This window comes from Pseudopodoces humilis, chromosome 10 (assembly GCF_049639895.1).
Source record: "Pseudopodoces humilis isolate 2021_Gansu_Grassland_sample_001 chromosome 10, ASM4963989v1, whole genome shotgun sequence".
Taxonomy (NCBI): domain Eukaryota; kingdom Metazoa; phylum Chordata; class Aves; order Passeriformes; family Paridae; genus Pseudopodoces; species Pseudopodoces humilis.
Window position 1 is genome coordinate 22,053,432 of NC_142209.1, and position 25,343 is coordinate 22,078,774.

The window sequence follows — 25,343 nt, forward strand, 5'->3', positions numbered from 1 at the left end:
TTCAAGAGAGCAAATCAGGGAATGAAAGGAGAGAAAACATGAAAGGGAGAAAAAGATTGAGGACCCCATTGGAGAGGTCATGCCCAGCCCTAATCCTCTGGTTTGTGTCCCTGTTTTGGGCTTCACAGCTGAGCTGTTGTGGCATTACGGTGTACTAAAGCTGGTGAAATGTGAACTCTGAAAACACTACAGTTCCTTTTGTTAGGGCAGGACTCCCACTACTGGTAATGAGATCATCTGTTAGGTCATTAGAGATCTCTGTCCCCAGGAAAGGTTCTTGTTCAAAGGCTGGAGGAGTCCAGATCCCCAAATCCCCAAGCACAAATACAATTGGCTAGAGGTTTGTCCCAGATCAGGGTTAACAGGTCTTGGAGTAAGAGGCAAATAAATCTGGATATCACTTTTTCTAGAGGTGTTTCTCAGCCATATGGGAGACACACAGGAGCTCTGTCTGTGTTCTCCCTTCTGGGCTGTGCCCATGAAAGTTTATTCCTAAATCCTCAGAGCCAGCCCAGCTCTGGTGGAGTAATCTTACTCCGTCATCCCTCCTTGAAGGCCCCTCTCTACACCACATGTTTGTTTCTTGGGCCAAAACAGAGAGGAGCACAGCCAGGGGAGTTGTACCACCTGAAGGTGGTGTACTTTTAACATCACAGGGTCTTGCAGTGGTTATGAGGTGCAGGAGAGTAAAATGTGCCTTGGGGTCTTTCCTGGGTCTCCAGAGGAAACATGCAGACAGAGACACAAACTAGGCTAAGGGATGTGCTGAGTTAAGGATCTGTGTTGACAATATCACTACACACAGAAACAGCTGAATTATCTCCATGAATGACCTTCATTAGCCCAGCTCCAGACAGAAGGAAGTTCAGCTCAAGGACCTTTCAGCCCCAGCTCCTCTTGACTTCACATCACCCACCATTCCTCTCACAGCAGGATTAACACCAGAGGCACGTGGGACTCAGGAAGCCTGGCTCCATCTGGCATCACACCAAGCCAAGAACATGAGCAGGGGCTTCATTCCCCCAGGGACGAATCCTAGAAGGGAAAATAAACTATTTACCATGCAAGGAAAAAGGCACATTGCTCTCTGGTAACTGTATCTCTCAGGCTCACAGCTTTTGCCTGGTGCCAAGGCAGGACTTAGCACACAGAGTGAAGAACCAGAAATCTTCACAAGCCCTGCAGGACATTTCTGCACAGCAGCATTCTCCTGCTGCCCACCCACACATGCTGTAGATTTAAATCCTTTCCCAGAGCCCCTACCAAAAGGACTGCCCTGGGAAGCAGGGGCTTCCCCAGCGCTGCAGCTCATCACCAGGCACTCACTCATGCAGCTCGGTCTTTATTTATCCCTCCTGCACACTCTCTTTCCCTCTCAGATGGTAATGAGTGGTTTGCACTGGGAACTAAATGAAGTTGATTGCCCACTGGTGTCTGCCATTAGTGGTAATTAGTTAAAACATCAGAGTATAAACAGTAAATTGGCTCTAATAATTAATACTAGCACTCAAGCATATGAGAGACACAGAGACTGGGAGAGAATCAGCAGCAAGCTTGTAAAATCAGCTGGGGCTGCTTTAATTAAAAAAGAAGGAATGCAAGTAACACAGTATTGGAAAAAGGACAAAAGTCATCAGGATCTTGCTTGTTAGGAGTGTGGTCGTGTCTCCTCTGGAGTGCAGCTGGGCTGAGGACTCACCTCAAGCCTCAGGTACCTATGGTGCAGAGGCTGCTGTATCCCTGAAATGCTGGGATGCCACTTGTGAGATGAGTTTTAGCCTTGTTGCCAGTAACCTCAGGCAATAGGAAGGACTGTAACATGTGAATGTGCTCCTACAGACGTGAGAATGAGGCAGACAGGTGAGATAATCCCACAGGATTTTTCAGGGCAGATCTGCTGGCATCACAGGGGCTGGTTTATTCGGCTGCTCTGTGCTTATTAAAGGCAGCATCCTCTTCTCTTTCCTTCAGTGACAGATTAGACCTGAGGTATCCTTTGGGGAACACGAGGTGTTGGTTAGGTCCTGGCAGGGAAGGTTGAGTTTACTGTTAGAATATTTTTTTCCCCCCACAGGTTTTGCCAAGCTGCATCCTGCCCCTTCTTCCAGTCCTTTATTGCCCCTCTGCACTGTCTCCTTGCCATGGGAAGGCAGGGGCTTCCCATAGTTCTACCTTGGCAGAAACACCTTTGCCCCTGAGTGCCTTCAACACTTCATTTTAACAAAAAACAAAACAAAACCAACCCCCCACCCCCAAAAACCAAACAAGAAAACTCAAATCACAAAAAAAACCCCACAAAAAATCCCCAAATCACCAAACAAACAAAGCCCAAAACACTAAAAAAAAAAAAAAAATCCAAAAACACCCCAGCATAAAGCAGTGGTGCTGGGGTGGTGCTGAGCACTCAGGGCTCCTGGTGATGGGGTACAATGTGGCCCTCCCTGCAAAGGCAGGTGAGTTGGCCATACCCCTTGCAGCCTCTGGCTCAGGCAGAGGTGGCAGAGCAGCATTTGGGGAGGAGGAGGCTGCATGTATATTGCTATTAATCATCCTCATGTACGTTAACCATGCTAATGTCCTAAGTGACAATAGCCCATCTCAGCACATGATTTAGGGTCTGTGAACGGAAGCTGAGCTCCTGGGAGTAAATGCGTGAATCCTCCGCTGCTACTAAACCTTCTAATAAATCTAATGCACACCAAAAAGCCCTGGGCACTAAATCCCAGAATCCGGTAATTGAAACCCTTACAGCTCTCAGCAAAAGGTAACCAGTGAGTGGAAGTGAGTGTATGTTTTTACAGAATATATATCCTATCTGCACCTGATTATCTCCAGCAGAGACAAAGGAAACCTGGTGCCTCCTCATAAAGCACCTTGTTCCACAGACTTCAGATAATACTTTTGGAAATAAGAACCAAGCAGCCTTGTGCTGTAGGGGCTGACACTGTGCTCTGCAGACATGAGCGGGCAGGAACAAGGAGCTGTGGCTCTTTGCTGGATCCCACTGCTGTCCCAGCTGTTGGCAAGTGCCACTGGGACTACTGGGAGTCCATCTGCCTGCTGCCCTGGACTGGTACTGTTGTACCTTGGACTGATGGGGGTCATTGGGCTGGCACACCTGGGGACAGTCACCGACCCAGCCTGGTTCAGGCGTGCAGTACGCTGTTAGTACTGACAGAGGAACATTTCTGACCTGTCTTGGCCCTACAAATTGTAGGGGCAGAGGAAGGGCAGGACATTCTCTGGGGCTCAGCATCTCAGCTGATGTGGGGTGGTGCAGGGTGGGTGGAGATTTTACCCCATGGCTGCCTCTCCAGTGCAGGGAGCAGCTGGCCAAGCAGCAGCCCCTGTGCAGGCCTGATCCCACCTCCGAGAGCAGAGGCACTAATACGTCCCTGTTGCTGCAGCAATGAATTTGGCATCCCTCCCCGGGCTGGTGTGTTTCTGATAGCCAGAGCTGAGGCTGTTTATTGTTTTGTTTACTAGAGAAAAGATCATGTTGGTGTTTTATTCTGCTTTTAATCTCTGTTACAGACCACTCTGTAATGCCTTGGCAGGGGACTTAATAAATATAGTCATTTGGATAATGAATGGTGATGATAAAGGCAAGCAGGAAGGAGGTTGCAGAGGAGAGATGCTGCACTGGACACCTGGTGGCGTTTGGAGGCAGGAGGATCATGTCCTCCTGGGATCAATCCTCCCACAGCTCCTGCTGGTGACTGGGACACAGGGGGTGCCCAGTACGTTCCCAGTTCAGTGTCTTTTGTTGTGTGAGGAGGGCTGAGACTGGCAGGGATCAATGCAGACCCCAGTGTCCTGCCTGGCAGGAACCACAAGCCTGTCACCCACTGGGGGTGGGGATGTCTTGTGCCCCTGAACCCCAAGAAGCTGGGAGCTGTTTGTGCATGCTGCAGCACCATTTCATGCAGCACTTCTTGTACAGTGGCTTTCTGTGGGATATTTCTCAGAAATGAGAGAATTGGGACTTCTATTCACTCTCTTCCTACCTTTCACTTTACTGGTACCTGACCGTTCCTCTGTGTTACTGTGGATTATCCTTGCAGCCCCTCTTGCTCTCTCCCACCCATCATAATCCTGCATCATTTTGGCCATGCCTCTGCACACCAGTGCAGCTGTTTTCAAGTGAGCCAGTGCTGGGCTGCAAATGAGCTGCTGTGGCTGCCCACCCACCTCTCCCAGCCCATCCCAGGGCACTGGGACTGCCCCCTTGGGACAAAAACAGGACTGCCATTGCCTCTCCCCTTCCTCCCTACCAAATCTGTGGGGAGGCTGAGCACCCTCATTTCTCAGGTCACTGCTTGGCTAATGGTCTATTAATTTGTTCAGTTGTCCCCTGTGAGGCAAACTCAATTTCTGGCTGAGATTCCTCCCTGGCTGTCGACACGGTGATGGATAGGACGAGTGGCTGTCACCGCCAGCCCCGGCGCCCGCTCAGCACGCTGGGCACCCACTCGGCTCTGCCTGCACCCTGGCGCGGCTCTGGCGGGACCAATCCGCCGCCTCGCGCCCAAGGACCTGTCTCTGGCAATGAAAAATGACAGAAATATTTAAGGACAAATAAGGTTTACAAACCCAATTTAAAATTATTATGGAAGGCCCTGGCTGCAGATGGGCCCAAGCTGATTCGTGGTGGCAATCAAATCGAATTTCCTTATCATTGTATTATTTTAGGGCGTTATCTGGCCCCATAATGCAGTTATAAATTCAATTTCATCTGCGAGCATTCATTGTTTACTGTCGGCTGTTTGCTGGGGAAAATGTAAACACTTTGCAGCCCTCGGCTGCAAAATTAATTTCTGGCAGAAAACGGGAAAGAGGAAAAAAGGTGGAAGGTGCCCAAATAAAAAGAGAAAAGAAAGGTGGTGGCAGAAGTGCCGCTGGGTATGGCACAAGAGCTGGTAAGGGTGCCAGAACTATCTGAGCTGCTTGTACCAGTCAGCTGCCACCTTGCTCCATGCTTGGGATGGCAGTGGATGGGAATGCAAGGGGATGGGTGGGGATGGGAAAGGATTGATGGGACAAGTATTTGGTGGCACTTGCCTGTTCTCCCTGCTGCCACATTTCTCCTCTGTGCAAAAGGAGGAAGAAAATACTCAGTGACCTGATGCGGCTGCCAAGGGAAAGTTGAAGGTCTCCCATTAATTCCAGACTAAAAATGACAAATTCATCCTCTACGACAATTAAATGAAGTCAGTAATTGATGCTAATTGATCTTCAGCCGAGAGGGCTCTTACTGCTTTGCTGAGCTCTCCCTGATGCTCTGGCACTTTCCTCTCTTCCCTACGTCTCCCTGCAGCCCCCTGGCCATGGGGATGTGCCCAGGGCCCCAGCAGCTGCTCCTGGACTTGCCCAGCTCAGCCAGCCTTATGCATCTTTTTTGGCTGCTCACTTCTTGGAGTTTGCATTTATTTTCTCTTTTTATTTTTTCTTTTGGAGGCAGGTACCAGGCCTGGCTGCGTTAGCGACAAAGGATTTATAGCCTACAGCTGTGTAGGTTTCCACTTAATTTTTATAAGCCCAGCATAAGAGCCAGCGGGGGGTAAAGCACACTTGGATTTTCTCTACTTAAAATATTACAATGTTAGCACTTTTGCTTGAGCCCTGAAAAGGGGGTGGTGGGGGGGCTGGATGCGTGTATGTGTGGATGTGTGTGTTTGGGGTTTTTTGGTGTTGTTTTTTCTTCTTTTTTTCTTTTTTATGAGAGCCCTTTAATCTTGAGCCAATATGTCAAAATCAAATTAAGCCTTGGAAGGGGAGCGGGCTCAGCGTGCCAAGCTCGCTCGCTGGGTTGTAAATGTACAATTGTTTCTGGGAGCTGTTATTAAAGTGAGGTGACTGCTGCCTGTTCAGGGACCCTGACGTCACATCCTCCAGCCGCTCTTGGGAAGCAGCACTGGGAGGAGGGGGACAGGGATCGGCTACGTGGTGACCACAGGGAGGAGATAAAACCATGGTGTCTCCTGGAGCAGAACAGAGGGAGGATGGCACCAGCCCTTGCGTGGATGGGCTGCATGGTGGCCCCAGCAGAGGAACCCCTGGGGACTCTTAGGGACCTTTGGGGACCTGGCTTGTGTTTCCACACAGATAAGCAGGTTCAGAACTCCAGAAGAAACCATCACAGGGGGTGGGTTTGCAACTTGCAGCAGGGTGTGGGTTCTGGAGATAAAAGAGTTTACTCAACCAGAACATCCCATGGCCCTACTGGAGAAGCAAATGGAGCAGATCAGGGGGCTTTTAGTTTCCTGACTAAAAGGTCCTAATGTGCTGTGGTTCAGAGGCCCAGTCTAGCCCAACCTAAACCCTTTCAGCAGGGTGGGGAGCTGGCTGAGAGCCTCACCTGCAGAACCCCTTGCAAGGAATGGTATACCTTGGCATATAATGGCATATAATACATGATGGCATATAATATGGGGGATCCAGGCCTCTGTGGGACCTTGATTAGGGCCAGAGGGGGCAAGCCTAACCCCCCTGATGTGGAGGTAGGATTTGGGGTGCTCTGCTGTGGGGTACACACTCTGCAAGGAGGTCATGAGCCACTTTCAGGGGGTCTTACTGTGGTGAGATGCTGCCATCAACATGGCCATGAGTATTTTGAATCCACATTTCTGCTCAGCTTTGCTGCAAGCAAAGTAACAGCGATGAAAATACTGCGAAGTATCACTGTTCTTCACCTGAGACAGTTTGTAATTATCCATAATGCTGGTATTTGACATTATATTTACACTGTGTAGGTCTTTAAGGTCGTTGCTTACCACTTTTTATTTCATGCAGTGGAACTGAAACAGGCTGGAGAAGCATGGGGGACAGTGAGGAGGTATGTTGGCACACTGAGATCTGTTCACTGCTCTCTCCCTCTGGGCAGGTGGTCCCTGCTCCATATCCCCAAACTCCTGATTTCAGTGCATTGACATGGGAAGCTTCATGGGAAGCCATAGGGGACTCGATACTGTTGTCCCAGCAGTTTTACCATTTACACTGGGATGAAGACCCAGCACAAGGACAGCAAGCAGACCTCACACCTCCTCTTGGCTATGCCACATTGGGCAGGAGAGACCAACTAACGTTCAGAATAATTAGTCCTGGTTTGAGGCAGTGGTAATGAGACGGAGCAAAGCGCTGCACTAACGGGGCTGTCTGGCCGTGAGCCAGGAGCTCCACGCCGTGCTGGGCTGTCCTGCGTGGACACATGAGCTCATTAGGAGCAAACTGAGAGACGCCAAACATGATGCTGTGGCAGGGTGTCAGGCCCTGTGGTGAGCATTCCCTGGGGCCCCAAGGGCCATCAGCAGCAGTTCTCCCATCAGCTGGGTAATGTGGCAGAGGAGACGTGCCTGCTGCAGACCACTCTCACTGGTCTTGCTGGGTCACCCTTGGGAGGCAACAGAGTGGGGAGTTGTGTTCTCAGATCTTTATGAGTCTCACTAAATCCTATGTAATATAAATAATGTCTATGGCTGAAATTGGTGTTTTGCAAGGGCAAACTAAAGTCCAGCTGCAAAGCTACAAACAAGTGAACTGTGTGCAAAGGGATGATGGCACCAGTACCTCCTACTGAGCCCTGACCTGTTTTCTGGCCATGTTTCACTGGGTCTTAGGGAGAATGTCGCTCACACCAGCTGTCTCTGGCTCTGGTGCTGCTCATCAGCTACACATGGCTCCCAACTCTTTGCCATAAATAATTGAGACCAAAAGTCACTTGCAAAGTGCAAATAAATTACTTTCTACAAGGCACACAGGGAATCATCACAGAAGTAAATGTAATGCATGGGGAAACTGAGGCAAGGAGTTGTGCTTCAGATCACGTAACAATGGTCTGACAGAGCTAGTAGGAAGACTGAGAACCTCTGTGTCACCTTTCTTGTGTCTCTGTGGTTGCTGCCTGACATATCACAAAGGGACTCAACCCTGTGCATGGGGCCATGGAATCCCCAGTGTGTCAGAGGCACCCAAAATACCCTCATCACCCCTTTTCCCACGGCTCTGCAGCTGGTGCAGTGGGCATGGCTGCACATGTGAGAGCACATGGGTTGCTCAGCGATTCCCAGATGTGCTGTGCTCGCTGTTTTCCGGGAACCCAGCGGTCTGAGCAGAGATAAATAAGTGATACAGACATCTCTGCACTAAACACACACGACGCGCTCCCTCCCGCTCCCCCACCCCACGTACACAGTTCTATTAATCCTGACAAATTATGACGTACAGACGTGTAATGCAAACTGATTCATCATACATTCAAATCTGCTGTGTGGGAGCAGCGGGAGGGCAGAGGCAGACAAGTGTATTACACGGATAATGTATTTGACGTATTAATAAAACCAGCCGCATTGCTCAATCTGGAGAGAGGGAGGGATGCCGATACATCATGACAGATCACATATTGATGGAATCCAGATGTTGGGAATCATAGTCTTGGGGCCTTTCTTGTATTGACTAAAGGTAAAAAATGCAGGCTGTCAGCACATTAAATCTCTACTCTGCTCACAGAGGCTGGGGGATAATTATTTATTTGTGGAGGACAAGGAAACTGATCCCTGTGTCCCCGGTCCCGTTATCCCAGCTATATGCAACAGAAGGTCAGGGAAAGAATTTTTAACCCTCTTGTTATTTTGTTACCTATGGACTGCAATGACTAGCCCTAGCACATGTTACTATGGTCCAATAATCTTGAAATCCTTGGTTCAGCTGGTAGAAATCAGTGTCAGAATGATCCCAGCTGAGCACCTCGTCTTGGATTTTCAACCAGTGAAACACTCAAAAAACTCCCCCCTTAGCTCTGCCAGCAATGCTGCTGCTTCCTGTGTTTTGCTCCTCTTGAGCAGGGATGCACATTCTGAGTGGTTTTGAGGAAGCATTACATTTATGCTCATACACACATACATATGTGTATCCATAAGATATTTTGAGTATTTTTCAGGGGAAGATATTCTGTTACTCACATTTTCATGGCTAAAGGTCATTGTGCCAATAACAACTCCTACTTTAATTTTACCTTGCTGAATCCTTTTAAAATGAAACTGTCTTGTTTCAGTTCTGGGCTGGACACCCTTTAAGGGCTGCTTGTGTTTGTGAAGCCTGATTGACTTCAGCTTGTGCACACACAAGCCGTTAAGCACATGGTAACGTTATCTATTAGGGGACACAAATAGATGAGTGTCCTGGTTTGGCTTTGTGCTCCTCCACGGGAGTAGTGCCTTTCTCTCAAGCATCTTTTTGTTGCAGTGGGCTAAACCCACTGCTGGGTGCCTAGCCAGCACAGCAGGACGAAATGACACTGAGAAGATGACAAAGCTTTGTGCTAATGCTCTTTCCAGGGTTATTGTCAGCCTGGAGAAGGTGCTGTGCTGTGCTGTGCTGTGCTGTGCTGTGCTGTGCTGTGTATTTTTGGGCCCTGCCCCTGCATGTTCATGTTACCTGCAGGCAGGAAGGACCAGGAGGTGGCTGGGACACAAATGGACATTACCTGGAAGGATAGTGCAGCTCAGAGGAGAGGTGTGGATTTCAAAAGTAATGAACAAGCAGTAAGGAGGAAGAGATATTTGAGCATTAGGAAGTGTTTAAACGATTGGGACATAGCTTTCTGGGATGCAGATCACTGGGACTTACATATAGGAGCCTGTAGAACTTATTACATAGGCTCAGAGAGAGAGCAAGAGAGAAAAATCTCTATATTGGAACTATAGAGCTATATAAATGTGTTTAACTGTATACATAAAATACAGAAATACTGTATTATATATAATATATCAAATCATATCATATAATGTAATATAATATTTATATAGATTTTTTAGTTACATAGAACTAATATTTGGAGCCTATAGAACTACATGGTATTTCTCCCCTACCGGAATGGATCAAAAAGCAGGAATAACAGAATTTAGGGAAATACAAAAGCAGACATTGACATATTGGTGTTTTCCCAGGGAAGCCCAGTGAGCATCTGCCATGCGCCTGTGCCCATCGGAGGGGGATGCTGGAACTTCTGTGGTGTGCAGAGGTGCAGATGCCCAGGGCCACTCTGGCAGCCTTGGTACCCTGCAGAGCACTCCTCAAATCCTCTGCTCCTAGGGAGGGTAGCCCGAATTTGAGCCATGCTGAGGGAGCCTCACTGAGCCTTCCAAAACACGTCCCCAGCCTCCTTGATTGTCTGGCAGTGGGGCAGTGGGTTTGCTGTGTGGGAGCAAGCCTGTCTCGTGCTCTGGGGTCAGGGTTCCACCGCTATCTCTCCACAGCTTTGCAGTCTCAGCCAACAGAGCATGAGCCAGAGCTGCTCAGGGACAGCAGTGGCCCTGCTCGCTGTCCCCAGAACGAGCGAGACCTGTCCAGCCCTGTCTTTGAGTGCGCACCGCGGGGCTGCTGCCCTCAGACGCGGCCGGGGCACAGGGCTGGCAGCAGGGCGAGTCTGTCCCCTGCTCAGCCACCGACTCCCTCTTGAGCTGTGGGTGACCTACATCATGCAGGGCTGTCAAAAGCAAGGACACAAGTCCCACGGAGTCCCAAAGTGCCTTTAAAACTCGTTCTTTAACCTCTGGAAATGCTTTCCTTGCATGTGAAATGGAGACAATAAACACCTGAGATGAAAGGGCAGCTTTACTCTGCTAAGATAAAGGGGTTGCTCTTTCCCTGGACTCGTTTGGTACAAGTGGATGGGTCTGGAGGCTGAGCTGCTAGCACGGAGAGCTCACCAGCCCCAGAAAGTAGCAAGGTCTTTTTTCAAGTTGGAGAAAAGCAGCTTAGAGGAAATATAAATTGTATTGAGTAAGGAGGACTTGAAAGCAGGGAGGGCTTCTCAGATGGGGAGCCAGAGAAAATGATGGAGGGAACGTAAGAATGACAAAGCATGTCGTTCCAGTGGAGTGCAAGATGATTTGCTTTAGCTCATTAAATACTGCAATAAAATATTAATAGTTATTGTCCCTCTATTTTTTGTAATTATCCTTGCAAAGAAGGATCTGCTGCAAGTCACTAATGTATTCCCAGCAGCGGGTTGCTTTTTAATACGGTGATGGCAGTCAGGGGTGAGGAGGGGGGGGAATGAAAGCATTTATGTGTGGCCAGAAAATAGTTGTATGATCAGGGTCATTAAAGACCCAGCACTGTCTACAGAGGGAGAGACAGAACAAGGAGAAGAGGAGGCTGCAGGGAGAGGAAGAGGGTGCAGGTCAACCCGAGAGCACTCAAGAAAGGATGAGATTTGAGGACAATCTGGTGTCTGCATCCCACCTAATCCCAAGGAAAAGATTTGTGCTGTGGCTGTGCAGCCCAGTGTGCCTGGATGTTTCCTGGTGAATGTGGTGATTTCTCCACCTGATCAAGCTGATGCAGCTATGAAGGACCCTGGGAGTGTCAAGCTCCTGCCCCAGGTGCTGAGGTGCTCTTTGGGATCAGCCCAGGCACATGGGAAGACCCCAGGGTGCTGCATGACCTTAGAGGGTCCCCTCCATCACAACCCTCGGAAAGGCAGACCCAATCCATGTTAGCTGTGCCCCTGCCTGTCAGTGTCCCTTTTCCTGTGCCTGTCCCTGAGGCTGTCCTATGGTCAGCACCATAGCTTGTGCTGTAATCTCCAGGTTCTTTGACCTCAGGATCTCTCAGTGGTCAGAGGACCCTTTTCAGGAGTTTCATCTGAGCAAACATCCTGTAAGAGGGTCCCCAGGGTGGCTGGGGACCAAGATGATGACTGGTGGGTCAGACACCATCTGTGGCACTAACAGGGTCTGGCAGAAGGCTTTTAAAAGTGAGGTGGAAAGTCTCCTGCCAGCAGCAAAGAGCCACTCTAGGACTTGAAACTTCTGCAGCAGCACCAACATCCCATCCCACTGTGCTCAGGCCAGCAGAGACCTCACTGTATTTCCGTCTCTGGTTCCTGCTGCATGAGCACAGTGGGATTCAATGAGGCTCTTTGATGAACCTGGGAAAAGCTATTGGCTTAGACACATCACATGGTGCAGATGGGTCTTTTGCAGCTGAGGACAGCCCATGGTGTCTGGGGTGGGTGAGCAAAGGCAGAGTCCCAGCAAAGGGCTTCTGGCATGTGAGACCAGTCTGTGATCACCGTGATGTGGCTTGGAAAGCCTTGGCTGGAGACAGATCATGCTCTGCCATCAGAGGTAGAGAGAGCAGGGATCAGGCATCCTCAGGCTCCTGGCCCTAGGCAGGGAAAGCTCAGGAACGCAGATGCTGGTTGGTAGCAGCAGCAGCAGGACAATGCCATGAGCCCACCTCAGGGAGCAAAGCCTGTCCTGGGGATCCACCCATCTGTGTGTCCAGACAAGCTGAGGGCTGAGCAGCCGCATACATGATGCTCCTGCTTCCCGAGCCGGAGGAGAGACCAGGTCTTCGGCCCCTCTCACATCCCATCAGCTGACCCTTGGAAGAGAAACGGTGCTGACAGGTATCTAAGCGAGGCAGAATTAAGGGAAATGATAATAAATGTAGATGGTCAGGCGGGGGAATGAAATGATCCATCTTTTGCATGTTAGTCAAGAGGTGCTCGCAGGCTCCCCCCCTCCCTGCTCCCATTCAATCAGGGCCTGTCAGACCTCCAGCAGGTTGGCATTTTTGTGAAGAATCTCTCAGCTAAAAATTGTTGTCATTCCTATTTCCTTGTTATCAGTTGGCGGCACCTCGGCGGAGCCCGGAGATTAACGCGGAATCGCCAGGCGAGCATCCATTCCCAAAGAACCCTATCCATTACACCGAGCTCGGCGGGTCCCTCCTGCCTCACCTCCCACATTCATCATCTTTAACGCTGACAGCCCGGCGCAGGCCTTTCAAATTTATCTCGCCGCGTCCCGGGCAGGCTCTATCCGTCAAACTGCACGAGAGGGAGCGAGCGGAGCGCCATCTCCTCTCCCCTGTACATCAGGGAGGGAGAGGGGGGAAAAACAACCTGCCCGTGTGAGGGACTCGGTAAAAGATTGGTCCGAGATACACAATTAATCATGGCTCGCATCAATTTGCTTGATTTACTCCCTGGAGGGAGAAGGGGCGTAAACACGGCGTGTGCAGAGGCAGTGTGGAAACATAATGTGTCTGTCTATAGGAAAAACATTAACACATCATCCCCGTTGTGGGTGATTGATGGGGGAACGGGACAGGGACAGCCCAGAGCTGGCAGGGTGACAGAGAGCCAGGAGCTTGCCAGAAAGATGGACCCATTGGAGATGAACCTCGGGGGCCGCCGGTCAGGGCAGGTGGCACCTGGCACATCTGACCTACCTTCCAGTGCTCTTCACAAGGTGGCAGCCCATTTCAGGTATCTCCCCCCAAACTGCAAGCCTCTGGGTGAGGAAGAGAGGTGGAAAGGGAAGGTTCCAGCCATTCTCTGTGTACAAAGCAGGAGCTTCAAGGTACAGATGTGCGAAATGTCCCCTTCTTCAGGGTGACGCCGAATCCCAAGCAAAACTGCTTTTGTACATAAAAATCTCTAAGGCATATTTTGTGTTCACTGCCATGTCCTAAATAGGTGTCCATGCAGTTCACTCTGCCTTACGTCCCCATGAATTTTTCCTGTAAATAATGGGTTTTGCCTGTCCCTGGAGATGGTGGGTGTGTTTCAGGATGAGGTCCAAATGTGCGGATCATGCTTGTGAAGCCCTTCAGTAGCCTTCAGGGCGAGAGATTCCATAGCAGTGAAGGATGCTGTCATTATTAGTTCCCATGCGCTGTGTTGTGCCATCCCTTGATGGCTCTGGCGAAGAAGCTGACTTTTATGGAGAAAGTTACTGCCGTATTTACAATCCAGACCTCCTTGTTACCAGCTGCAGGGTGGAGGAGGAAATGCGGAGAGAGTGTGTGATGATTTAGCGTGTCCTTCTCGCGTGCCTTTCAGCCAAGGAGCCTTCTCCCTCCTTCACCAGCCCACACTTGGCAGGGCTCTGGCTCTGTGATCACACCCCCATGGACAAGGTGGGTGGGAGGAGAGGTTTAACCAACGCCAGAATGGGGGACCAGGAGCCTGGAGATTCAAGTCCCAGACTTGTGTCTTCCTTGGTGAAGTCTTTGTTTAAATAAATGGTACTCTGACCTTGTTGGGGCAGGTACTGCATTTCCCACTGGCTTTCAGGAATGTTACCATGTTTGGAAGTGGATATGGGAGTTCATGAGAGCTCACTGCCACTAAGGAAATCTGTACCTGATATGTGTAGGGAATAACCAAGGTGATAGGTATACAGGAATATTGAGAAGGCAACCCTCAGTGTGAGGTTTGTTCAGGGTGAGCTGATGCAGTTTACCAGCTCTTAACACCCAGACAGACATGTCTCCCCAGGCAATTTGCAGACCATGGGCCAATCCTATACTCATTCCTGCTATGAGCTGCAAATGCTTCCACATTTTCTCCCTGGTTAGATAGTAATGATGTTGTACTGCTAATCAGGTGGTGTTGGAGGTTCACTCCTCCCCAGCCACGTGTGGCCCTTGGTTGGGACCTTTCTGAAGGTGTACCTGTCATTTGGGATCTGAACACGCATCAATTTTCATGTATATGTTTCTTAACATGCCTAAGGTGGGGTTTAAAAGCTGATCTTCTAGTTCTTCCACTGCCTTCCGGCATGGGGTTTTCTTTAGCTGCACTCCAGAATTTCCACCTGGGAGGAAAAGATGCTAACACAGAGATCTGTTATCCACAGACCACTAGACAGTGATTTGTAAGTCAAAAGTGGGTGAAATGGTTGTAGTCTGCCTGAAAGGAAACATGGAGCTCTATGGGACGATTTGAGATTATTTGACTGTCCATTAATTGCTGTCCTGTTTGCAGGTCCTTAGGAGAATGCAACCTTGCTACCATCTTGCCTGTCTGTCAGTCCAGCTATCAGTACAGTGCTTCAGACTGTTCCTATTTCTGATTCATGGAGTATGAATTAAATTCTGAAAATTAACACTCCTGCTGGGGGCTGCTCTCATCCTCAGGCAAATTCCCATCCCTTCTCTATGATGTCCAGCACCAGCCCACACCTGTGTGCCTGATATATCCAGGAGCATTCCCTTCTAGGATCAGTTGCTGTCCCCAAAGCAGCCCTGCTGAGCTCAGGCAGGACCAGGTCGATGACCCACATTTCTGGGGTTGCTGAAATTTATCAGTTTAATTCTGGTTTAAATTTATCCATTTAATTTAGTTTTGTTCTCCCCTGATTTAGTTGCATCTGACGAGAGGTTTTGTTTCATTTTATCTTGTGGAAATTACTCATAATTTTGTAGTGGCTGTTTTATATATATATATATATATATATATATGTATATGTATATGCCAGGTTTTACAGCCCATTTTTATCACCTTTTTATTATCTCGGGTCAAAAGCTTTACTGGGTTGCATTCAGGGAATTATGCAAACTAAGAGAAAATACCATAGCAAAACTATGGATTTTCTCATTAAACTCTGCTTGGACATGTAGTTATTGTAGTAAAACTCTAGTAACTATTACAGGCCCTAATATAAAATTATAGTTTGACACCTCAGCATGATTGGCCTTGCACTGCAGTTAAATTAACCCTTTCCATCCCTTGCTGCTCACCCTAAAGGCTTTCGATGGAAGCTGGCAAGCTGGACTCAGTGGGCAAGCTGGGATGGCTGTTTGAGGGCTTAGCCTGGGGCTGCAGCCACAACCCCTTTGTGGTCCAGTTCCAGCAGCTCCAGAGCAGCTTTGTCTGAGCTGTCAAAAAACCTCACTCCAGCAAGAATTGAGAGAGAAGTGATGGTTGAATAAGGGAGGACCCCGCAAGTCCAGGGGGACAAAGTCCAGCAAGGTAGGAGTTTGCTGAAGTTTGCAGCAGTTTCTCATCCCAGAAATTGCTTTGTTCCTACCGCCCAAGGAATGTGTAATTCTCCCTGCTCCGTGCACAGTGGATTTAAGGAGCGATAAGCATATTCAGCGACTTAATTATCTCAGACGAGATTTTCTTCTCAATTACACTCAAGTAAATCTGAAGTGATTCCATTCAAGTGGATGATCTTAGTCCACCCTTGTAAAAAGTAAAATCAAATAAAACATTGTCCATGCATGTTAGCAAATCTCCACGCCTTTGCCATATCACTGCAGCAATGGTGGGAGGTTTTGGGACCATTTGACGCAGTGACAGTCTGTGTTTAAAACAACTTGGATGGTCTGGCAGGAATGGGGACTACTTCCTTCTGATTGCCTGATTAACATTTTAAAGCCATGTTGATAATAACCTGGGGTAGTGTGACAGTTCAGCAACTTCATTCGAGGGAAACACTTAATCATATTTATTATGTAAACACAGCTTGCCATGCCCCCATTAAATTATTAATAGTACCATTAACATATTTACATATAAATCTTATAGCAATTGATGGAAATGGCTCCAAGAACCTTGCGTTAGCTCTCTTTTTATAATGGATTCTCTCTTGCAAATACCCATTTATTAAAGAGACAAAATATTAATTTTTTGTTAAATGTTCATGTCAAAAATGTCACCTTTGCAGTTTTGCAAATTGCCATTTATTCAAAACCTACTGGTTGGTATTTTCCTGTCCTAAAAATGGCCTGTTTAAAAATATTGCTTCAATAAGAGCAATTAAGGAGAAAAAGAATAAAGATATTTCAGTGATCTGGGCAAGCTTTTTGCATTTTCATTAGTGATAAAATTGATAAGTAGAGCAAGACAGAGCTGGGAGTTTGTTCCATTACTCCACACCTGGAGGTACCTTAAAATGCCCTCAATCCCAATGCTGCCTGGGGCTTAACCACTGAGCAAAACACACACAATTCCTCCAGTATCCTGCATGAGGGAAACACAGGAAAGAGTGTAGAGGGTACAAAGGATTTACTGGACAGGATAAAGAGAAGAGGTTGGAGGGTAGGCTAGTCCTTCTCTGGTTTCTCCTTCAAATTCTGCATCTTTCTTAATCAGCCCTGCTCTGCTAATAAGCCTAATTAGGCTATATATTGTAATTCCTTAGTACCCTTCCAGGTAGCAGTGTCCAAGGGTGATTCATTCTCAGGACTGCCAACTTTCACAAGTTTATCACAAGACTCTCAGGATCTATTTTATTTTGCTTCTTAAAGTTTCGGCCTCTGCAATCAAATGGAATCTCATTTTTCCTTTAAATAAATGGAAAATGCATACTTCAAGCCCTGTGGTCAGGGTGGAAAGCTTGAGTTCGTGCTGTGAGCCTGGTCCTTAAAACATAGAAACCAGAGAAACTGCAGGATGGTGGAGTTTTAGGATAATTTAGGTTGGAAGAGGCCTAAGGAGGTCACAGCATGCTTAATTTCGGGTTCATCTCATACTTAAATGGCAGTTTCCATTAGCTTTTTTAGTGTTAAAGATAGTGAGGCATAGCTCACAGTTTGGTGTGAACTGTGTATTCTGTACATCTCCATATGGCAAAGTATAAACCTCCATCGAGAGCCCAGCTGCCCCTTGCCCCTCCGGTGCTCCCACAGACATCCCACACTGGCAGGGAGCAGGGAGGGATAAAACCAGTTCTCGGGAAGGAGCCATAACTGCCTGAACTGGGACCTGCAGGGGACCCAGCGAGGGGCTCCTGTCCCATCTCTGCTCAGGATGCATGACCTTGGCAAGTTGTGTCTCCCTTCCACACCACCCTTCTCCCCACCTGAATACAGGGCTGAGCAAGGTGCTTTCCCTTCTGGAGAATTATTGGAGAATTAGACCTTATTATGGTAATGCAGGAGCCAAAGAAAGACGGACAAAGCATTACAAAGGATTTTTTTCCCTTTCTCAATTAAATGAATGTTCTCCTAACCCACTGTGCCCAGCCCTCGTGTGTGCTGTTACAATTGTCTCTAAAAACTCTGTCTGATTTTTCAAGCAATTTCTCACGAAACAGGCACTTTCAGAAAAATCATAAGAAAGCAATCGTTTCAAATTGGTCATTTGGGACTCAAATTACTAATCTAATACATTTTTTATTGAGGGTTCCTGAAAGGTTCCATAAAACACAGTCTTTGAAGCTGCCCAAACTTGCCAGCCTCCCAGTTTGACAAATCGAATCCAACAATCCACTTTGCAGCTCGGGTTTAGGGCTCAGGAAGCTGCCACTGAAATAGCAGCGTTTATATTTCTCCATCAATAGTGCCTATCTGGTCAGATTTTTAAATTCCCTGGGGTGTTGTGTTGATTTTCTTTTGCCTGTGCTGGATTTTTGTGTCTGTGTCCAAGCTGTAGTGCTCGTATTGGGAATATTGATGGGGGAGGTTGACCTGGAATATGCTCCTGAGCATCATCTCTGGTCCAGCTCAGAAGAGCAAGGACAGAAGTTGGCCCAGGCAATGAGAGAACTAGGAGCCAGAGACTGACGCTTTTTTTTTCCCCCTTTTTCTAAAATTTATAGAATTTGTATTATTTATTATATTTTCTTGGGTTTTATTATTTATAATGTTATTTATGTTTTTCTTGAGGTTTAGATGGGACCGCTTTAGCAGCAGAGCACTGTGGTCAGTCCCATTGAGCTTAAAAGCTGAACAGAGAAAGAAACTAAAACATGGGACATACATGGAATTCTGACCTTCTTTCTAGGGCTTAAAGCACAGGAAAATTAATGAGATCAAACAGGCAATCTCTGGTCCTGTGTCATGTCATGGCCACAAGGCCATACGCCCCTCTTTGCGCCAGTTTTTTGGGAAAGAAGGATAGTGCTGACCCACTTCCCAGTGCCCATTCATGATTACAAAGTATCAGGTTCCTCACACACAAGGCACTAATCAAATGTATGTTAGTTATCATTTTGGCAGATGCTGAGGGGCGTCTGAGTGCCGCCTTGAGGTACACCCCCCAAAAAAAAGTGCCTCTCGGATCAAGTCTAATAAAATCCAAAATAAAACTCTATGGGTTGACAGCCAGCTCCTTCTTGAAGCTGGAGAGACAGCATCCAGCAGGGAAAACTCAACAGTTTGAGGCCAACACCAGCTCAGCCTGCCAAGAGTCCAATCAAAATTGCTTTTCCCCTTGAAGGTCTGGTGGCAGTTTTTCTTTTGCAAGATCTGCCATTTGGGAGCAAGGCAGAAATGTGGTTTTGTGGAGGATTTTCAAGCAGTGTCTGCTTCTAGGTTCAGCCAGCACAAGAGTGCAGAAGGGAAAGGGAATGGGGGAGTGGGGGAGCTCAAGAGAAAGACAGAAAAAGTTGCTTGGTTTTAGGCAGAGATAGGGATGGAGAGTTTGGGAAGAGGCAGTACCTCTGTCTGCAGCTCAGCACCCACAAAAGCACAAGGCTTATGGGGAGGGGGTAGTACAGCACTGATACTCAGACCTGGCATCTTGATCTGAATTTCCTCCTCTGAGAGGAGCCATGCAAGCAAGAAAGGGGGCTTCTCTGCCAATCCCACTGCACCCAGACTACTCCTCGCCTTGCAGCCCATAGCATCCCCTGGCAGTGTGGCTCCCTTGGTACCAATGTGGCCGGCTCACTGCTGACACACTCCCCTCTAATGCCTCCAAGGGGCCTGTTACTATTTATTGGGTTAGCATATAGTTTTCTGCTGCCATTACAGTTTTACTATGGTGAAAATGCACAGTGTGTAGTCAAAAAGTAGAGCAGGAGTTGCTTTCAAGCCAAACATGGTTGTTTTGGGTGTCAACTGGGACTGCATTGCATGGGAGGCTGTTTTCAGCTGATTATTCCTGTGCTGGTCACCCATGGGTGATGGTTGCCCTTCCAGCCCATCCTTGTCTGCAGCAGCTTCCTGAGGATTTTGACACCAGGATCCTGCCTTCAATGCAGGTGGGGAGCATGTGGTCCCAGTGCATTTCCTTTTGCTCTGCTCAACATGTTGTTAGGCTTGTGTGAGCAGCGAGATACCACGTTTCCATCAAAGGGGCTGCATGACTGTCAGGGTTTTAAGCCCAGCTGGAGATAAAACACCACACACCACCGTCCCCCTGCCACCCTGGTGGAATGGGGAGGAGAATCAGAGTAAAACTTGTATGTTGAGATAGGAACAGTTCAGTAATTGAAAATAAAGTAAAATGCAATAATAATGGTAAATATTAATGATGACAATAAAAGGGGAAAAAACAAGTGATACACAATGCAATTGCTCACCACCCACTGACCAATGCCATACCCCTCTTCCCAAATCCAGACTGGCCACACTTCCAGGCAACTCCCCCCAGTTTATATACTGGGCATGGCATTCTATGGGGTGGATTTTCCCTTTGGTCAGTTCAGGTCACCTGTCCCAGTTATGCATCTTTCCAGTTTCTTTTGCATACCACTTCACTAGCAGAGCATGAGACAAGGGGGAAAAAACGTCCTTGACTTAGAATAAACCTGACTGCCTAAAACCAAAGTATCAGTATTTTATTAACACCATTCTCATTCCAAATCCAAAACACAGCACTGTAACAGCTAAAAGAGTAGAAATTAGCTCTACCCTAGCTGAAACCAGGAAAATTACCCATGGAGATGCATTTTCCAAGCTCAAATCTGTGTTTTCCCTGTGCATCTACACGTTAGGTAGCACAGGACAGTTCCATCTCCCTCGAAACCTTCATGCACCAGCCTGCTCTGCCTCTGTCCCTGCTGGGTAGGAGAGCTACCAGGACCAGGCACAGGGAGGCGTCAGGCTGTGTCTTGGCACAAAGTCCCTGCACAGAGGCACGTGAGGCCCATGGCAAGTCAGGACCATCACTCCTTGCTGCACCAAGCTGCAGGTATAGCTCTGCTGACCCCCTGATCCTTCCACCACCCTTTCCTGAATTCCCTCCAGCTGCTGGATGGCTTTGCAGGGTGTGTGTGCTCTGTGTCCTCTTTACCCTGAGGTTTCTGTCCTGTCCCCACCACTGTGTGCCATGGTCCCCTGCTGCAGCACAGGGACAGTGTCAGAGGAGCTGTTTGCTTTAGCTGGGGGGAAGAGGCAGCCACGGGCAGGAGCAGTGGGCGGCTGTGACGGAATGTGTCCCGGCCCACTGCTCCACAGACTTGGATGTCGAGAGGAGTGGAGGTGCCAAGTGCTGATGTGGCTTTTGTACTGTTCAAGTCTGTGATGCTGCTTTGGATTTACACACGTGGAAGTGGGATGGGAACTTGGCCTGGGTCTCAATGCTGTCGTAAAGCTGAGAGAGCCTTCAGACCCACTGCCAGGCCTTTAATTGGAGTGGGGGATGCAGTGGAGGAGAGGAGGGGTGAGGCTCAGGGCAGAGGGAAGACAGCCCTGGTCTTTGTAGCCTCCAGGAGAATAAGTGACGGCTACAGTGACTGCACATCGTGGGAGGGAACAGTGAGGGTCCGAGCAGGTCAGGACTCAGAACAAGCAAGAAACCTGGACTTTGAATACCTTTCCCATACTCCTTCACATCCCCTCAACATAGTAAAGACCTTTTCTCGTGCCTCAGCCAAGGCAGCCCAGGGTATGGAGATGAGGTTGTCCCTGTGCCCAAAAGCTGTGCCTGTGCAGGTCAGGACTGCATGTGAAACACCGGATCCCAGCAGCAGATTAAGAGATTGAAGCATCAGGATGTGTCCCCACTTTGTGTTGAGCATCTCTCTCTGGGGAGGGAGGGCTCTTAGGGCAGATTTCACCTTATGCTAAGGGGTCAGCAAAAGACTCCCGTGCCACTTAAATCCCACTTAAGTACTTTGCACTGGGGTGAAATTAACTCTCTCCACAGAATAAGCCATCAAGAAAAACTGATCTAAAAATCTACTCTGGGCCACAACCAAGCCATGCTTCTATTAGCAGGTAAAAAAATATTTCCCATCCTTAGAGTTAAATGAGCCAATAGTTCAATCACAGAGCGAAAAGCAGCAATAGAGACAGGGATGCTGAGTGCCTCAGGTATTGGGAATCTATGCTAGGAATCACAATAAGCAGGACTCATGTTCTCTGTGTTTAGCAGCAGTGTTATTCAACAACCTATTTGCAAGTGCCATCTTCCAAAGTCCTTTTTTCCCCCCTCGTTAAAGTTGCAGCGATAATAGGGCAATTACAGTGCAATAAGCTAAACGCAATCCATTAGTGGCATCACAGCCATTTTTAGATCTTGGGAAAAAAAAAAATCAAAGCTGTTTAAGTTTTCTTATTATGCACATTAAAAGGCAGGCAGCAGGGTCTGCTCAAAGACACCACCACCCCTGTGCTCCCCCCCCACCTGCCTCCTGTCCCTGCATCTTGCCCCCCCTCTATTCATTAGTGGTCACAGCTGTGCAGTCGGCCAATTACTTGGGAATAATAAGTACATTTTGCAGTAAATTAAATATTAATTAGTCCTTGGCAGGTTGTTTCGGGTTTTTTTTTCCTTATTTCCCTCCCTCCACCTGAAAACGGTGGAAGGGATGTGACGCTGTTATCGCCTGTGTCGGCATGTGGGTGAGAGTGGGGGAGGCACTCCATCTCTGTGCTCCTTCTCCTCCAAGCTGGTTTGCAGCAAGGTCTTAACTGCTCTTTCTGGAGGGTTCACTAGTGCTGCACCAGGATTTGCTTGGATGGTACCTTCTTCCAACCTAGGCATATCCCATCTCTGCCTGGCTTCCCATCCTGCATGCTCCACTCGGGCACTTAGCTCTCCAGGCAGAGCAGCACCCCTGATTGCTTGTGATGTGTATATGAGGCCTCATCCTGCCCTGCTCCTGCACAGCAGGACCCTCACCCAAACAGTGTGTGTTGTGCCAAGTGATAAGGATGAAGAGTAGTCCCTAGCCAGGGGTTCAGAGGTCCCACCAGGGACACTAGGGATAGAATGACCTAGTTTGGATTTCTCCAATCCCCTGAAGCCAGATTGCATTGAACAAGTGCAGACCCTGGGAAAAAAGCCCTTCAGACAGTAGTCAGGTGAAGCCCAGACCAGATCACAGGCATAGATCTGCTGGGACGAGCAATTCCTTAAAGTGAGCCAGGTGAGCTAATTTTGATGTTAATAATGTATCAGCACATTTTACAGTTTAAAGAATGAATGCAGTGGAAAGAAAAAGTGGATGAAAAGAGCAGCTAAGCTTTGCATAGGTGGGATGAGAGCCTGACATGGAGGGAAGACCTGTCCTTGCTCTGGAGAGCCCCAGGAGCATTGCAGAGGCTGGCACAAGAGTCCCTGGGAAACCCTCAGCAGTCAGGAGAAGAGGGGCAGATGCTCTGGTGGCTCACCCATTCCCTGCTGGTGTACTCCAACTGGAGCTGCAGTCCCTGTCACCTGGCCTGTGCCTCCCTAAAATGCAGCATTACCTTGGCTGCCTGTGGGCAGACAGGAGGCTGGAAACAAGGAGATGGAGCCTTAGCATCTGACTCACCATCCGTCCTTCCTCCTTGCCACCAATGTCAGTGTGAGGAGAGAAGAGGGCATTTTGTGGTCATTTTCCTTACAAATCCATTACCAAGAGTTTCTGGAGCAGAATGAGCTGTTAGCAAAGGCAGAGTAATCCATGCCTGTTGGCAGATCCCAAGGTAAAAGGTTCCACTTGTTCAGCTCTTGGATTTACACTTTACTAAACAGCTCTGTGGGCTGCCTTGTGATGCACTGTGCACAACTTTGCCCCTTGGTGCTCTTAAGTGCAATTAAGTTGTGGGCTTTTTTTAGATGTAGCTTGACAATATGCAGGTTAGGTTTGTATTTTATTTACAGCTTTTACTTGGGGACCAATAAAACCCCAGCTGGCTAATGTGATCTCTAAAACTTGCATCTCACTCTGCCTTGGATATCTTTTCTATGGTAAACTATTTATTTGCGTTTCATCTTGCACAAGCTCCCCTTTCCATGCTGAGAAGCCAAGAGCTCCAGGGGCTCTTTGAAGACTATTTGCTATAGGATAGCAACTGGAATTCTCTTCAAACATCCGTGCCTGCTTTGTCCTATAACTGGCCTCTTTGGTGTCAACACGCAGTTTTGTGCGAGTTTCCTGTGCAAAGCTAACATTTGCACATTCCCCTGGCTATTGTGCTTCCAGATCCCTCTTGTTCAAGCATATCCCATCATTTATTCTTGCAGAAATGAGCAGCAGTTACTCCACGTGCCAAATCAGAGGCAGCATCAAGGCCTCTTTAAAAAGGAAGATTTAACTGGGTTGGGAATGACCACTGTGCTGCTTGGGTAGGAGGAACGTGCTGTGTGATCTACGTGTCCAGTCAAAATGGTCCACATTTGGATTGCAAGTATGTGGTCCCCTATGTCTAAGCTTCAAGCTTTCATCACACAATTAAAGTGCAACAAAATCTTCTTGCAAAATCCCAGTGCATTTCACTGTCGGGCCATCAGACATTTCCACCTGAGCATCCCCTGGACACTGACTCTGGCATGCCAGCAGAATACATGCACAGGGTGAGATGGCATCAGGCCAGTGACACAAATCATGCTAAAAATGCCAAATAGCTGTGTTTACATGCATTCAGTACCCAAGGGTTGTGCTCTTGCCATAAAAAGGGAGATGAACCCTGGTGAGATGGGAGAGATGCTCCCAAGGATGGCTCTGGAAGGGAAAGATCAAGAACTGTTGCTCATAATGGCACTGGCTGCTAAAATAGTCAAAATAATCAGGGGGAGGATGCTGAGGGGACAGATGCAGATGGGTGATGAGTTCCTGTCATTTGCTGGTGCATAATACCAGTGGCACCCCAATGTGCCCATTCTCCCTGGGATGTTACAGAGCTTCAGTACACATACCCAACATCCAGCCCCTCCTTAAACCCCAGCAGTGGTTTCTGTTACATGGCTCAAAAAGGCCAGCATGAGCTCTATGAAGACACAGAAGGGAAAATATTTTCTTTCTCTCCAGTGTTATTTTTCACTCCTTCTGTTTCACTTTCTGCCATCTCATGACTCTATAAATTCATGGGAGCTCTTCCTCAAGGTGAAATGAAGGCTCTGGGCTGCATTTGGTAGTGCCGACAACGGGGGATGAGGGTCAGGGAGGGTTAAGCAGGGAGGGGGCAGTGCAACAAGGCGGCCTGATCTAGTGATTAAACAAAGGGATTCAGCCAACATGTGTAAAATTAAGTGATCAAGAGTTGATTACAGAGTGCATTGATTGTGTACTGATGGATTAAACAGAGTCGTGCTCGGGATGCGATTTTCTGAGCTGGGCACGAAAAGCACAGGCAATTGACGTGTTGGCCAGAAGGACCCGCTTCTCCCAATCCCTGGCTTTTATACATTCTCCGGATAAATCTGCAGAGAGGCCCGTGGAATTATAATCGATTATCCATTTCTCAAAGTCACTTAAGGGCCCTGAGCTACAAGCTAAAGTGCCGGTGCTGCGAAGAGGCATTGGGTATGCGCCGGCATGTGCAGGTGCTGGCGCGAGGGGAAAATGTGGCAATGACCCTGTGTGCTGCAAGCTGATGAATCTATTTTCTTGTAGGAAATAGTTTTGACAGTTCAATATCTGTGTTTTCGATATGTGCCCCAC

General features: G+C 48.2%; 1 protein-coding gene and 1 long non-coding RNA gene across 3 annotated transcripts in view; one reads left to right on the plus strand and one right to left on the minus strand.

The window, feature by feature from the left end:
* RNF220 (ring finger protein 220) overlaps positions 1–25,343 on the plus strand; it is a 220,514-nt gene that overhangs the window by 103,426 nt on the left and 91,745 nt on the right. The window lies entirely within an intron of this gene.
* LOC148183694 (uncharacterized) lies at positions 759–1,366 on the minus strand. The gene is made up of 2 exons (XR_015773370.1): positions 1,264–1,366; positions 759–1,035 (listed from the first exon to the last, which is right to left on the minus strand). It is a non-coding gene; the product is annotated as an uncharacterized LOC148183694 (long non-coding RNA).